Below are 14,204 nucleotides of genomic sequence, written 5' to 3' on the forward strand. Positions count from 1 at the left end.
TTGACTCGATTGTCAACTACATCATAATGGAATTTTTTCATACTCGTATTTTCTATGACATCCGAACTACTGTAGCAAAAATCTAAAATCTGAGAAAGACTATATATATATACAGCTAAACTGGATTTACCGCTGGATATACAGCTAAGTTCCAAACTGGTTTCTGATGGCAATTACTCTTGGTACACACCAGTGCAGAAAATCTTTCTCTCTTTTATAACCAGTTTCATTTGGAAAGTCCTGTTTTAACTCTTCACAGAGTAATTAGTAGATGCTGATTGAAAACAATGCTACTGTTGCATATTAAAATGATAACACATGACCTCAATTTAAATTTTAATTGGATTTCCAAAGGTGAATTCTCTTTGCTATCTGATACATTTGGATCTCAGAGTACAAGGGCTTGCATGCTTTAATTCACATTGATAGAACTGAGCTTTTTAGTTAGTGCTTTTTTCCTCTTTGTAGATGAAAAGAAAGGAAAAATGAAGCACACACTTCACTCAGATATCTGCAATGACTTGAATGGTGCCACAGGGGACAGAGACCATAGTTCTAGTGATATTCACTTAGAATCCTCATCTATATTATATTCTTTGATTGAAAAAAAGGCTTTCATGAATCTGACTTACTGTTATCTTCCTTCCAGATGTGTTTTTACACAATGTATTTAACATTTTCTTCTAATCATTGAAGAGTTACTTCCATTAAATAGTTCCTGGTATGTCATTTTAACTCTTCGACATATCAATTGCAGGACCTGTGTGAGAATTTTTATCAAAGGTTCATGAATACGTAGTCTTCAGTCTCTTCCAGAATTTCAAGCTGTGGTATATGAGCTATTAGGAATAAGGTAAACCAAAGCAGTAAAAGGCCATCTGAAGTGCTTAAATTCCGCTCTCAGGGCAGGAGCTGCTTTATCATTCTTTATCTGTTTCACCTTGGGAATAAGATGCTATAAGATTCTGATTATTTTATTTTGCTCCAGTCAAGATGCAAAGTGGTCAAATAGAGATGAGAATAAGATTCTCACTGTCTTTTATTTTTATTGGCAAAAGAAAAGTTTGAACTGTATCTTAATTCCCCTATCCCTACAAACTTATTGGGACTTTTTGTTCTTAGCAAAAGATTAAAATCAAAAACATCAACAAATACTAGAGAGGGGAAGGGTCACAGTCTAAATATTTGCATCGCCTAAACAAAATCATCTGGAGCAAAGCAAGATGAGATCAGCAGATATCTTGTAACATTTCCATTTCAGCACAATTTCTCACTGGAAAAGGTAAATCTTTTCAGACACAATAGGGTCTTTCACTGTGGCAAGAGGTATCAGCGCAGCCACAAGGAAGCCATTCGGAAGGTTCCTTCCAAAGCAAAACAAGTAAATGAAGATGTCAAAGAGCAGTGTAATATAGATCACAGATGTTTCATTTTTGATGCTAGTGGAAAATAATACTCAATTCATAGACACCTCCACATTCCACTGTATTTCTCAGCAATATTGTGCACTCCATGGACAGAAAGATACTCATTCTCAGTTCCCTCGCAGGCCCATTTGAGTGTTAAGATATAAAGAAGCATCCAAATTTTCCTAAAAATGAAAGAAGTTTCGCTTAATCATCTCCCAGCTCTGGTGATTATTGGAAGGCAGCTCCAATGGCAATGTATTAGTGAACTAGACATGGCAATATTACTAATTCTGTGGTTTCCAAAGGAGATCGGAGTATAAAAGGCAGTGTTATCATCCAGAGTAAATGCATCAGGTAAATGGGATATATTTCCTTCTAATTTTTGAAAGATAAAAGTTAAGCACTTCTTATAGAAACGAGCAGAGATTTTATCAACTTTTCATTTACTAAAAAGAAACAAGCACATCAATGGCTAGGAATGACTGTGAGTAAATCAGTCTTCTTGTGTTTTTTCCTCCCACCAAATGAGGAGAGTGATGTAGTAGGATTCCTTTGAAGAAGGAAGAGATCAGGGCAGGTGGGGCCAGCAACCTTTGATAGAAATCTTCAAGTTCATCAAGGCTAGCTAATCAGGCTGCTGAAGGAATGTTGTCCACTTATGTACCCAGAAGTCTTTTTCTTTTGGATTAGGAAAGGTTGGGTCACAGTATGAGAATTATTCATACATATTCTCATTGTGCTTGGAAGAGAAGCAACTGCTTTTCTGAAGGGGTTTAGTGTTATTGCATGCAGGTACAATCAAGGAAACTGTTAGGAAGAAGTGACTACGAGAAAACAAGGAAGCTGAGTGTGAGGAGGAGGTGAATTAGTACATGCAGAGAAAGTGAATGCAGAATCAGTAGCTCTTCCCTTGGAGTAGTTGATTGAAGTAAAAGTTGTGTTGCTTTTGTTACCTACATTATCAAACCAATTTATCTTGAAAGTTGCACAGAAATAGATGAAACACTAATTTTAGATATTTTTAAATCCCCTTTGATTTCCACTCCATTCCTTTTATTTCTGCATGAGAACTTGATGGTAGCAGAGAGGCAAAATAGACCTTTAAAAGAACCTTTGTTTATAAGCCTGCTAATCAGCATGACTCATCCACAAATTCATCCTTCTAGCTAATCTGACTTCTTGATGGTTAACACGCTTACATTTCAGGCTAGCATGCCATTTTAATGAGAAGGGGTAGTGGTTCATTACATTTCCTAACAATGGTAATAATAGGCATTTCTCTTCAATCTCCTGTAGGATTGCCCTTGATTGCTGCAAGGGTTTCCACTTGCATTCAAGAGAAATGTTCATATCTACAGGTCAACAAAGACTTGTAGATTTTTAATTCAATGAGGACAGGATGTTTCACTTCACAGCTTTCCCATAATCTCCCATCTTTTCCCTATAGCCCCTAAGTTATATGCATTTTTTTTTCTCTGTCATGCTATATGAAGTTACATGTCTTCATGCAGATCTACCACAGAAGTTGAAGTTTTTGAAGTTGAAGTTTGAAGTTTTGTTTTGTTTTGTTTTTGTGTGTGTGTGTATAAGAAAACCTTACAGACATTGTATATTTTCTGTCAGTAGCTTAAATGTATCTTAAATTCCTCTAGACACATATAGAGTTTAGGAAGAATTTCAGGTTCAATCTTACTGAGCAGAATGTATCCAATTAATTCAGATTTCTATCAAACAGTATGCACCCTCCAAATGAAGCTTTTTCTCTTTTCATCTCCCTTTATTCAATATATCCAATATTGTTAATGTTTTCAGAAAGGAAGAAAAAAAAGAAAAAACAGACATGAAAGCACCTCTTTACAAAACCTGCTTGTAGTACATTGTTGATAAAAACACAGAATCTAATATGACCTTGAGCAGAGCACATGCACCCAAAGGCCTCTCAGCCTGTCAAAACTCAGAGCTGAAGGACTGCCTGAATTGATAGAAAGTGCAAAAGTGTCAATGCTAACCTCCACTCAGATACCTCAGGCCTCCAAAACTGAGGAAATAAACCTGAATACTCTAGTTCACTGATTGCTGGCACTGAACAGTATGGTTGGTATCTATTTTACAATAGAGGTGAAGGCACATAAAGCTTTCTTTCCCTCTTACCCATAGAATCAGGCTTCTCGTTATTTATATTACAAACTCATTAATGTATCCAAATCAATAAAATATACTATAAAAAAGACCAAGAGTCTCCTAAACTAAAGAGCTTACAAGTAAGCCAATAATATATCAATTTAACAGGTTAAGCTAATTTTTACCCTCTCCTTCTCTCTCAACTAATGGAAGGGTCATTGTAAGGCACAAGGAGGAGCAGAGAGGAAATATGGTTATGTGCACTTTGCTAACCCACAGCTTTAAATTTTTCACTAAGGACTCTGGCCAGCAGATGCACTTAAGAGCAGTATCTAGGGTGCTGTAACCAGCTCGCAAGCCAATGTTGGGCAAAGAACCAGGAAGAACTTACTGCTTGCAGTTTTTGATGATGAAGTAAAAATTCAGGCCATTATATTGGAAGTATGTATTTTTCTATATCATTTTTAATTGGAAAAATCACCAATGAAGCATGATTAATTGAATTAAAAAAGTCTTGTATGGCACCCTCTGTCTCATTTCTCTGTGCTGTTTACCTGTGTTGTCGTTGTTTTTTCCTATGAAGTATTCTGTTGGTTGATCTGATATTTTTTTCTGAATTAATTCTAGTAACATGCGTATGTACTTATCTGAGGCACATGTCCTTTCCCAGAATTCAGACCAAAAAAAAATATGGTAGGGTTTATTGTAGGTTTTACAGTCTACCCTAATGCTTGCACACCCAAATTAGCTGCTACATTGGGTACTGAATTTTCATGCTCTTCACACCTTCCCACATATACATAGAGATGACGGCAAATGGTGGTCAAGTGAAGTCTCCTTCCTTCATGTTGTCCTTGTAGGCTGGAGCTTTCAGGTGGTATAAGATGGCATTTTGGGTTCCCTTTGCACTTTGGACAAACAAGATGTTACATGACCTGGTCCTTCAATTAGAGACAGCTGTTAAACAGATAGCAGGGATAATGTAGTCAGCTTAGGTTTGTTTTTGTTTGTTTGTTTGTTTGTTTTTTAAAAAAAGGTATTCTAAATATAGATCTCAAGGTCTTAGACTGCAGGATCATTCTATTTACATGTAGAATACAACTTCATACTGTTTTGAAAGCTTTTTCATTGTCACACTGGCATCTCTGGAGACTATTTTGAGCTTGCCAGAGAGGCTTAATGGTAGTGTTTGTTTTAGATCTCTGGCTTTCCTCCAATTAATTATTGCTTTTTATGATTCATTTTGTTTGGAGATCTCTAATAGAGGTTATATGAATGTGACAGAAGGTCTTCAAACAGAACATAGCAATCATAAATTGCCAAATCCTATTAGAGAGAGTTGTCATCATTCTTGCTATGAACAGATATGGTCTTTTAAATGCACCTGAGCAAGGCAACAGTCTGGTAATAGTCCACCTAATGTGATCCTAGCCTTAGTCAGAAAGAGTTAAGATTTAAAATTAACGTAACAGAAAATGTTAGAATTCTTATTAATAGCTATTTCAGGCATCATCGAATGGATTGTTTATGACAAGCACAACTAAACAGTAGTTGCTGTAGGATCCTACAGGTATTTGGGGAATCAGCTCAACTCACTTGAGACACATATTCCGTTTGGATAGATCTTTGTGCAAGAATGGGGGTTCTGTGACCACAGTTGGAATGTTTCTTCTAGGTGAAAAAAAAATAATATATATTAAGTATATTAATAGGTCTTTCATATCATGTGGTATTCATGAATGGCAAAGAAATATGACGTGATAGATCTCAACTCCAGGTTGCATGACAATCATTTTTTGCTGTAGGCAACTGAGCTTGTTAGATGCTCCCCTGCTTGTCCCAAATTGCACAGGAATTGGTTTGTGGAAGACATCTGTTACCTAGAGAGCCCTATTGTGAATCCAATTTGGATACATGCAAGTTTAGTACAAGATAGGTACCTGAACTCCACACACATTTCCCTTCAACTCAGTAATTATTGTTTTGACCCGTTAGCTTCTTGTGACAGATAGATACTGCTGCAAACAGTGTTTGTACATCACCCTCTGTGTTACAGCACTATGCTCAAAGAGGGCAAGTGGAGGTCCAAGCCCCCTCAAATAGCTTTCCCTCCCAGGCAGCAACACAAAGGACAACAGGATACAGGCACAATTTTTTAAAAGCCAACTCTTCCTATTACACACCTGCTTTCAGAAGTACACTGACTGGTTATCACACCTACCGTCTCACATTGGGTCACTATACCAGCAGTGAAATGGGTGCATAAAGTGAACCTGGTCTCCCTTTGAGCATCTGCAGAGGAACAAAACTTTTTTCAGTGAGAGCACATGGAAATTAAATGCTTATATCAGGACTGAGTTCACTGTTGGCCATCCTCTGTTGCTACCATGGTTGTGGAAAGACATTTTAAAGTGCTTAGTGGTTAATTTTGGTGCCTGTTTTAGGCTCTCTGTGTCCTTTCCGATCCCTCAACTTCTCTACTTTCCAGGCTGCCAAGTCTATGCGCACCAAAGAAAAGATTGCATGCATTAAAGAGACACTGGAAAAAAAAAAATCAATAGCCAGTGGAGCTCACTTCTGGCAGTCAGCCCCAGGGGACTGCTGGAGAAGTGAGAAGATGCCAATTTGTTTGAGATCCCTAATGGTAAAGTTTTCCAGCTCTGTTATCCTCCACAGGTTATGCTGAGACTTAGGGAAAATACACGTGGGGATTTACCTGAAGTTACAACATCCTTTTTAAGCTTACATGTATAGCTATGAGAATAATCTCTACAGATCTTTTAATCCAATATTTTAATTCCCTACTTAGTCACTTGAATCCTCTGAACAAAGTACTAGAATTAGCACTCATATGTCCTAAAGACACAACAAAGCCAGCAACTCTCTTCCACTTAAAGCCTAATCCAAATACCACTGGAGTCAACCAAAACATTCATGTAACTTTTACAGGCTGTATTTTCAGTCACCAGTGACCTTCCAAGCCCACATCATCTTACTTTGCTCTTCTGATTTGGGTAAGCTCATTTTGCCTCTTCCTTAAGGATTGCACAAGACCAGCTCAGTCTGGTGAGGTTTTATGTCCCTCTGATGCATCAGAGAAGCTGAACGACCGGAGCCAAATAACTTCTCTAAGTGGGGGACTAGCCCTGAGATTCAGAGATTCCAGCTATTTTATCATAAATGTCTAGCTGTGGCTGGTCTACACACAGAATTACTCAAAAATAACTCATGCTTCAATTCGTGTTTTCCTGTACTCAGGAAAATTAGACATAATTACAGTTAGATTTCACTCTTAATGGTTTGGGTCATCTACCTCTCTCCACCAGGGAGTACATCTTGGTTTTGAATGTTTGAACCTCCTCATATCTGCTGTAGTGAGACTCTTGCTTTCCCCCATTACTCCAACCAAGAAGTGCTGCCAGAACAGAATAAGAAGTTACAAGGGGTGGCTGGAGGATGCTCCTGTTCTGCTTTTATATGCTGAGGAAGTCAGGAATGACAAAATACAACCACCTCCTTTTTCAGCTTCTTCTCCCTGAATATTTATTCTTCCTTTGGTAGCAGACCAAAAAATCCTACACATGAAACAGAACAATAACCCCACTGTCACTAATTTACTGTCACAACTTGTATTTAAGCAAGCTCTGTGCTTCTAGTGTTAGCATGTGGGTGTTCAATACACAGACTTCCATACTATCTGCCCCCTATAAGCACTGTTATCTGCATAAAATAGATGCAGTACACTAGTATTCAAATGACATACAATTTACAGTCTGGAGGCAATTATAGCAATTACAAGACAGAGGACAAATTTAAACTAGATCATGTTAAATGCTATTTAACATTTGAAAATGCATCCATCCAATTCATCTCCTGGGAACTTTCACAGTGTTTAAGGACTCCCTAAAGAATCTGTCTGGTAGAATTAACTCTGTAAAAAGCTATCTTTGGGCTATCGGTCAATCAACCAGTCATGGATTTCTCAGTCACATTAGGCTTTGGTTGCAATTCTCAGGACACCAAAGGGAAAGGTCATTGCAAAATGTCATCTTTTTCAAGCCGTTATTTCACCTTTTTGAATTCCTCATTTGAAACGCAGGAGGCATTCTCCACTGCATGAAATACTCACTTGAGCCCCAATGGCCCATTTAATGGAACCAAGAAATGGAGATGGTAGAAAACCTTTGAAAAAAAAAAAATTGTCACTCAAAATTGTAATTTTATTTAAACATACTGATTTCAGCATGCTAAGAGTATTCCCCTTTGCCGTGGCAGCCTGCGGTCAGACCCTGCTGTGAAACAGGATCACCAGTGTCAGGGGATTGTCCCAGCAAGCAAGCTGTGAGAGGGATTCTTTCCTAATCTCAGACTGCTCCACTTAGCAGTAATTATTGAATATTAATTAGGTAACGGAACAGTACTCTGTAGTCTCTTGGCACTTTTTACAGTAGGCAAAATAAAACCTAAAAGTGTTTTTTATCAAGTGGCCTAAACCCCCGGAAAATCCCTGCCTACAAAGAGGTGGTGGGGTCTCTCCTATCTGGCTTCCAAAACAAATTGCAAAGCCTCCCACGAAAAGCCATGGATGGGTTGTGCCCAGCCTGAAGGCGATGATTCACATGCAGCTGGGATCCCACATGTGAGATGCATAACAAAAACTAAAGGAACATTTTTTATTTTTTTTTTCGCCTGTGGGTCTTACAGTCATAAGCTGGGTAAGGTGGTGAGTAAGTAGCATATATGAGAGGAAACCTGGGGAGGAACAATGGACGTTGGTACTTCAGAGCACAGCATCAGCTGCAGGTAAAAATAGGTAGCAATAGGTATCTTAGCTCAGGAAACTTTGTTTCTGACAGATTTTCATAACTGTTTAGTTTGTTTTCATGCAGCATTTCAAATTTTCCATGCTTTTTGACTTCTCTGCATGTGTGGCTTTCAAGCGAGCGCAGGGGACGGTGAAAGATGTCAGGCTGATGCTGATGGCGATAAAAATCCTTTGTTTATCCAAAACTGTCTGACTCTCCCCTCTCCTTACCCATCATTACTCAGATGAAAATCCCACTGCTGTTTTCCAAGTAACGCATGTATGTAGCTCCATGCCATAAGTAGCGTTGGCAGTGATCATTTCCTTCCACTACCCCCTCATGATGCTTCATGGCAGAGTGGGAGACAAACAGGTACTGGTGTCTCCATCCATCAGGGTGCTCTTTCATTATGTGTCAAGAAAGATGTCAGAAGCAGTGGGATTCATCTCATTAAATGCAGGCATCCCCAGCGTAGAGCCAGTCACTTAGACTGTTTGGCTGATGGAGAGAAAAAGGCGCTTTTGGAACACCCAACTAAAGATAAAATAGGTCAGTGACTCATTATAAAGGTGCCTATTTTTCTCCCTTCATTTTAATGGGAGCTCCAGGGGGTGACTAGCTCAGATGGAAGCAGCTATACTGAAGACAACTAGAGTAAGGGGACACTAATCGCATTCCTCTTCATAATAATTTAAGATGGCTCATTATTTTCTTCTTTTCCATCAAATATCTATGACTTGCCTGGGCTCAGTTTGAACCAGTCACTGAGGAAAGGATTGGTATTTGAGCCACCTTTATTGTGTAAATGTTTTGAAGAAAGTGTGTGGGAAAAAAAATAATAATAATGTAGAAGCCCTCACTCCATTCTTTCCTCTGTACTGAATGCTTCAGTCCACAAGCAGGAGAGGAAAAGCCACTGTGGCAGAAGATACACTGCAGCTAGGGTAACAGCAGCGATGGACGGAGAGCTGCACTGGAGGATGTCCTGAGAAATGACTTTGTGAGTAAAGTGAGAAGCTGACGGGCCTACATGTGCTTCTGCTGTGTCTGGCTGCAGGCACACAGCATTTTGCAGACCTCTGGCAATGGCTGAAGTAGGACAGCAGGGGATCTATCTGGGCTCACAGATATGAGCAGGTTAGGGCTCTGGGTCTGATGCTCTGAAGCTGGTGCTCCTGTTCTGTCACACAGTCCAGCCACAGCACATTAGAGAGAAGCTGAGATCTGAGACCCATCCTAACCCATCATGGTGTAATAGAAATCGGTATCAGACCGAACAACCTGGTGAAGGAAGCTTTATAAAACAGAGAGAATCACAAGAGGTCTGGGCAGGTCTTTATACGTCTGGCACTTTGAAGGCTCCATTAATGTCCACATTGTCTTTTAGGAGCAATAAGTTTCAAGGCATAAATTTGGATTTTAAATCATGATCCAGCACATTGCTAAAGCAGATTTTCTCTCTTCTAAAGGTTAATCTTACTTATTGCAAAAGGCTGGGACGATATCTTTACTTCAGTTTTGTGAGTCTGCTACTAATCTACTGCCATAGTTAGTCTAGGCACTTACAACTAACAAAGTATTCCAGTTCTTTCTCAAGGCATACCCATTAAAGTCAGTTTTATCATTAAAAATTATTTAATAAATCTATGTAACACTGCCAATATATCAAGCAACATTTCCATAGCAAAGGTTCTGGGTTGCCCCAGTAACAAAATCATGCGCTGCAAACAGTAACAACTGAAATTTGGCTAACTTTCTCAGCCACTGTGCAGTGCAACATAATTTGCAAGTAAGACTGAAAAGCCGTGTGAAAAAACAGATTTTCTTGTATGTATGTCCGTCCATATTTGCTCAGGTACATTGCAATAGGTTCAGCATCACTCCCAGGCACTAATTAAGGAAATCCTGAGTCCCAAGAAATCTGAAAGTCTCACTGTTGATGTCAGTGACAAAGATTTCACCCTTCATTGGTGCATGTAAATGTATAACTTCAGGCTTCAGCACAGACACATTTACCACATCTATTTCTATAAAAATGCTTGTTGCAAATGCATTGCAAGTCAGCTCCTAAAGTGGCTCAAAAGAGGCCAGGTATGTGCATGAAGCATGTGTTATACATAAATTTTTACAGGATAGACTTAACCTTTAAATCATAGCCTGGAAAAATACTGAGATTACCCTAATCTTTAAGAATCTGAACTCGTTAAATTCGAATATGGCAGTATGTGCCTTTGAAATTACTGAAGTACTACAAGCTTTGCATAACCTGGCTCAGTGGATTCTGTCTTGAGAGGTTCTTCATCCACGAAGAACAAGCCAATGCCCGCAGAAGGGAATCTTTCCACTGACTTTGTCAGGGACTTGAAGAGCCCCAGCAATTTTATGGCTATGTCACAGACTATGAGTAAAATAAACCTTTCCTCTATCTTTTTCTTCTGAGCCCTGCCCTCATTTCATCTGATACATGTTAAAGCAACCACAGGTTGGGACAGTGTTGGAGATGGAGCTGCTCCCTGCATTCTGGCTGCTTTCATGCAATGCAGTGAAAGAAACCGTCTTTCTCTGAGTCATGATATATCAGTTTTTGTTCTTGCTGTGCTATACAGAAGAGGTCAAAGTAACTGTAGTAACTTGCTCCATAAGTGAAGATCTTGTTCTGCCATCAGGATTGTTGTGTTTTGCCCTCTTCCCTGGAGTGGCACAGCTGTGTTTTCTTAGTACTGAAGTGGTCAGTAGCTGCCATTTACTTAAAAAACTAACAAAATCAGAGCCGTAAGATCTTGCTGATATATTGGTCTGCTTGGGAAGTGTCTTTCTGTAGAAGATGGGAGCCCACTCACACTGACTCACACCCACCTTCATATTTGTGTTTACATTCTGGATGAAATCATCTAAAAGCATAATGAAAATGGACACTGTGGAAAATGACAAAGATCTCTGTGAAATTACCAAGATTAAAATTATCAGCCTCTAAACTTTCATGTGTTTTCTAAACTGTCATGTTTTATTTCTAACCTACAGTGCCAGCTCACACCCTAGAGATGTAAATATTTTATACTTCTAATTGAGTCACTTCCAGTACACTGTGCTGACATAATGTTCCATCTCTTTTTAGGCTCAGTATTAGCAGCAGTAATAGAATCACTAATTAATACTTCCAAATAAGATTTGATTTATACTTTTGCACTATTGGAATAAATAAATAATAGCTTCTCATTATTGCTATCTTATTATCATTAATCTCATCTCAGTATAACTTACTACATTATTAACTATGTCCTATCATCTTAAAGGCCCCAATTTGTTAAAATAACCATCTTTGGGTCAAAAATCTAGTAAAAAATGGAAAAGCACAAGTTATATATATATATATATGTAGGATAAAAAGTTTTTCAGCATCTGGAAATGCTCTTGAAATGCAATTTAATAAGCTCACTAATAAGTTTGCAGTTGGTGATCCCTGAAAATAGAAATTTTGGAAAATCTGAGACCCACAGAATGAAATTATGATAAAATATCTGTAAGTAAATGAAACATTCTGGTTCCCATTCTGGTTGTTTTTAAGCTCAAAGCAGTAATGACATTGCCAGAGACGTTTTCCTAAATGTTCTTATACAGATGGTCTCATCACTTTCTTCTTTCCTTTAACAGAAATAATGGTTAGAAGATATGCAAAACGAAATAAAGTGGAGCTTCAATAAAAAATCCAGTGTTGTACTGAACTTAACATGGAAGAAACTTGAAGGTGGATAATCGATGCAGTGATAAATACACATCCATTTCTTCATTGTTCTCTTGTGTAAAAGTGGATGCTGTCTCATGGAGAGCTCGTGTTTTAGCTTGTAAAACTTGCTCACACACTGGATGGGAGTTAGGAAACCACAGATACAGGGTGAGATTGTAAAACAGAAAATTCCCTGCCGTGGAAGCTAGTCTTAGGAGGAAACTACTCCCATAAGGGTCTGCAGAATGCGTTTCCACAGAAGAAAAGATGCAGGCAATATCCCATGAATTACACACTGTTTTTTATGAAAACCAGGTATGGAAAGACTGAGTTAGATTTGAGGTCATGTGGTTCTTTCTTATCCTCAGATCTGTGAATTAGTTTGCAGTAGGTTGTGGTGGCCTGAAGGGTTGCCTCAGTCTGCTGGAGTTTATAGCTAATATTTTATGCTAGAACATTTGAGAGGTTTAAGGATTGGACTTACCTAAAGAAGTCCAAAGTTGACTAGTGGGATTTTTGCACCTTTTCATTTTGCCCATTCCAGTCATTTCTAATAGAAGAAAGGTATAAAAGTAATTTTAAGAGTTCCCACGGCTCATCTGGTGTGCAGGACAGATTTATTTCAGAGACCAGCATCTAGGCACCCCAGCAGCTGCTGAGATCCCTGCCTTATCCTGGCATGAGGAGGCCCAGGGAGCTCAGAGAGGCCACCAAGTTGAGGAGGGACCTGTCTTGGACTGGCTGGGATGGACGTGGCTCGCATGTACTTTCCTGAGGGGTCATGGTATGTGCGGCAAGCATCTGCACCTGCCAGCACAACTTTGCTCCTGTTATGTGGACATTGAGGTTCAGTGACTTCTACCCTCATCTTTCCCAGGAGAGTTTGTGAATACAAACAGCCATAAAAAGCAAACCTTAGCATGAGTTCACAGCAATTTTGGATTATGTCGGGGCAGGCAAGTGAAACATAGAATCAAAGAATGATAGTGTTTGGGGTTTGAAGGGACATTAAAGAACACCCAGTTCCAACCCCATGGGCAGGGACACCTCCCACCAGACCAGGTTGCCCAAAACCCCATCCAGCCTGGCCTTGGACACCTCCAGGGATGGGGCATCCACAGCTTCTCTGGGCAGCTTGGTCCAGTGCCTCGCCACCCTCTGAGCAAAGAAATTCCTCCTAACCTCTAATCTAAATCTTCCCTCTTTTAGTTTAAAACCATTCCCCCTTGAGCTATCATTATCTGCCTGAGCAAAAAGTTCCTCTCTGTCTTTTCTATAAGCCTCCTTTTAATATTGAAAAGGTGCTGTGAGGTCTCCCTGGCGCCTTCTCTTCTCCAGGCTGAACATCCCCAGCTCTCTCAGCCTTTCTTTGTAGGAGAGGTGCTCCAGCCCTCTGATCAACTTCAACATATGCTAACTACTGACCTAGCAGCTAAAGGCAGAGGAGAGGATACCCCTCTGATTTTTGTGTAGATGGAACGTGAGATGGCAAATGCTTTGTGAGTGTTGGCTGTGGCAAAAGTCACTCCTCTGAACCCAGAACCAGGCTCCTTCCCCAAGCTGCATATATCTAATAATGATTAGATATCCTCTAAATTCACGTTAGGTACACTTCAGTGAACTCCATCACTGTAGTTCTGCCAGGACACTGAAACTATGCATCAGCCCCTCAGTGACAGGGCCTGCTGTTTCCTTTCCTTTGTGCTTAGTGAAGGAAACTTCAGGTTATGCCTGTAGCCATTTCACAGGAACGGAGGTGGCCAAAGTGTATTGTTATGGGAGTGTTTCTTCAGCTTGAACTGTTAGTTCAAAATCCCTCTGCTAAAATCAAATTATGTACAGAGTAAGAAAATAAAAGCCTTGAGTCAGTATTTCTCACACTTATTGGTTGCAGGGAAAGAGTCAATATCCGTAAGATTTAAACCACAAAAATGTGTTTAGGCATTAGACACTAAGTACCAGAAATAGCAACAGCAATAACCTGAAAACATGAATGAGGATAGTAATAATTCAGATGTATCAGTACTTCAAGCATGTAAGATTTTTCCTATGCTCTCAAGGACCTTTTCCAAAACACCACATTATTTTGTTCTGATTTTAGAACAAATGGCAACACCATGTATAAATTGGATCTGCTGGAGATAA

At 39.3% G+C, this 14,204-nt stretch overlaps 1 long non-coding RNA gene across 1 annotated transcript; it reads left to right on the plus strand.

The window, feature by feature from the left end:
• The first annotated feature begins 8,263 nt into the window (after positions 1–8,263).
• Positions 8,264–12,328, plus strand: LOC121063625. The gene is made up of 3 exons (XR_005816097.1): positions 8,264–8,333; positions 9,227–9,335; positions 11,987–12,328. It is a non-coding gene; the product is annotated as an uncharacterized LOC121063625 (long non-coding RNA).
• Positions 12,329–14,204: the final 1,876 nt, after the last annotated feature.

Source organism: Cygnus olor, chromosome 1 (genome assembly GCF_009769625.2).
Source record: "Cygnus olor isolate bCygOlo1 chromosome 1, bCygOlo1.pri.v2, whole genome shotgun sequence".
Taxonomy (NCBI): Eukaryota; Metazoa; Chordata; class Aves; order Anseriformes; family Anatidae; genus Cygnus; species Cygnus olor.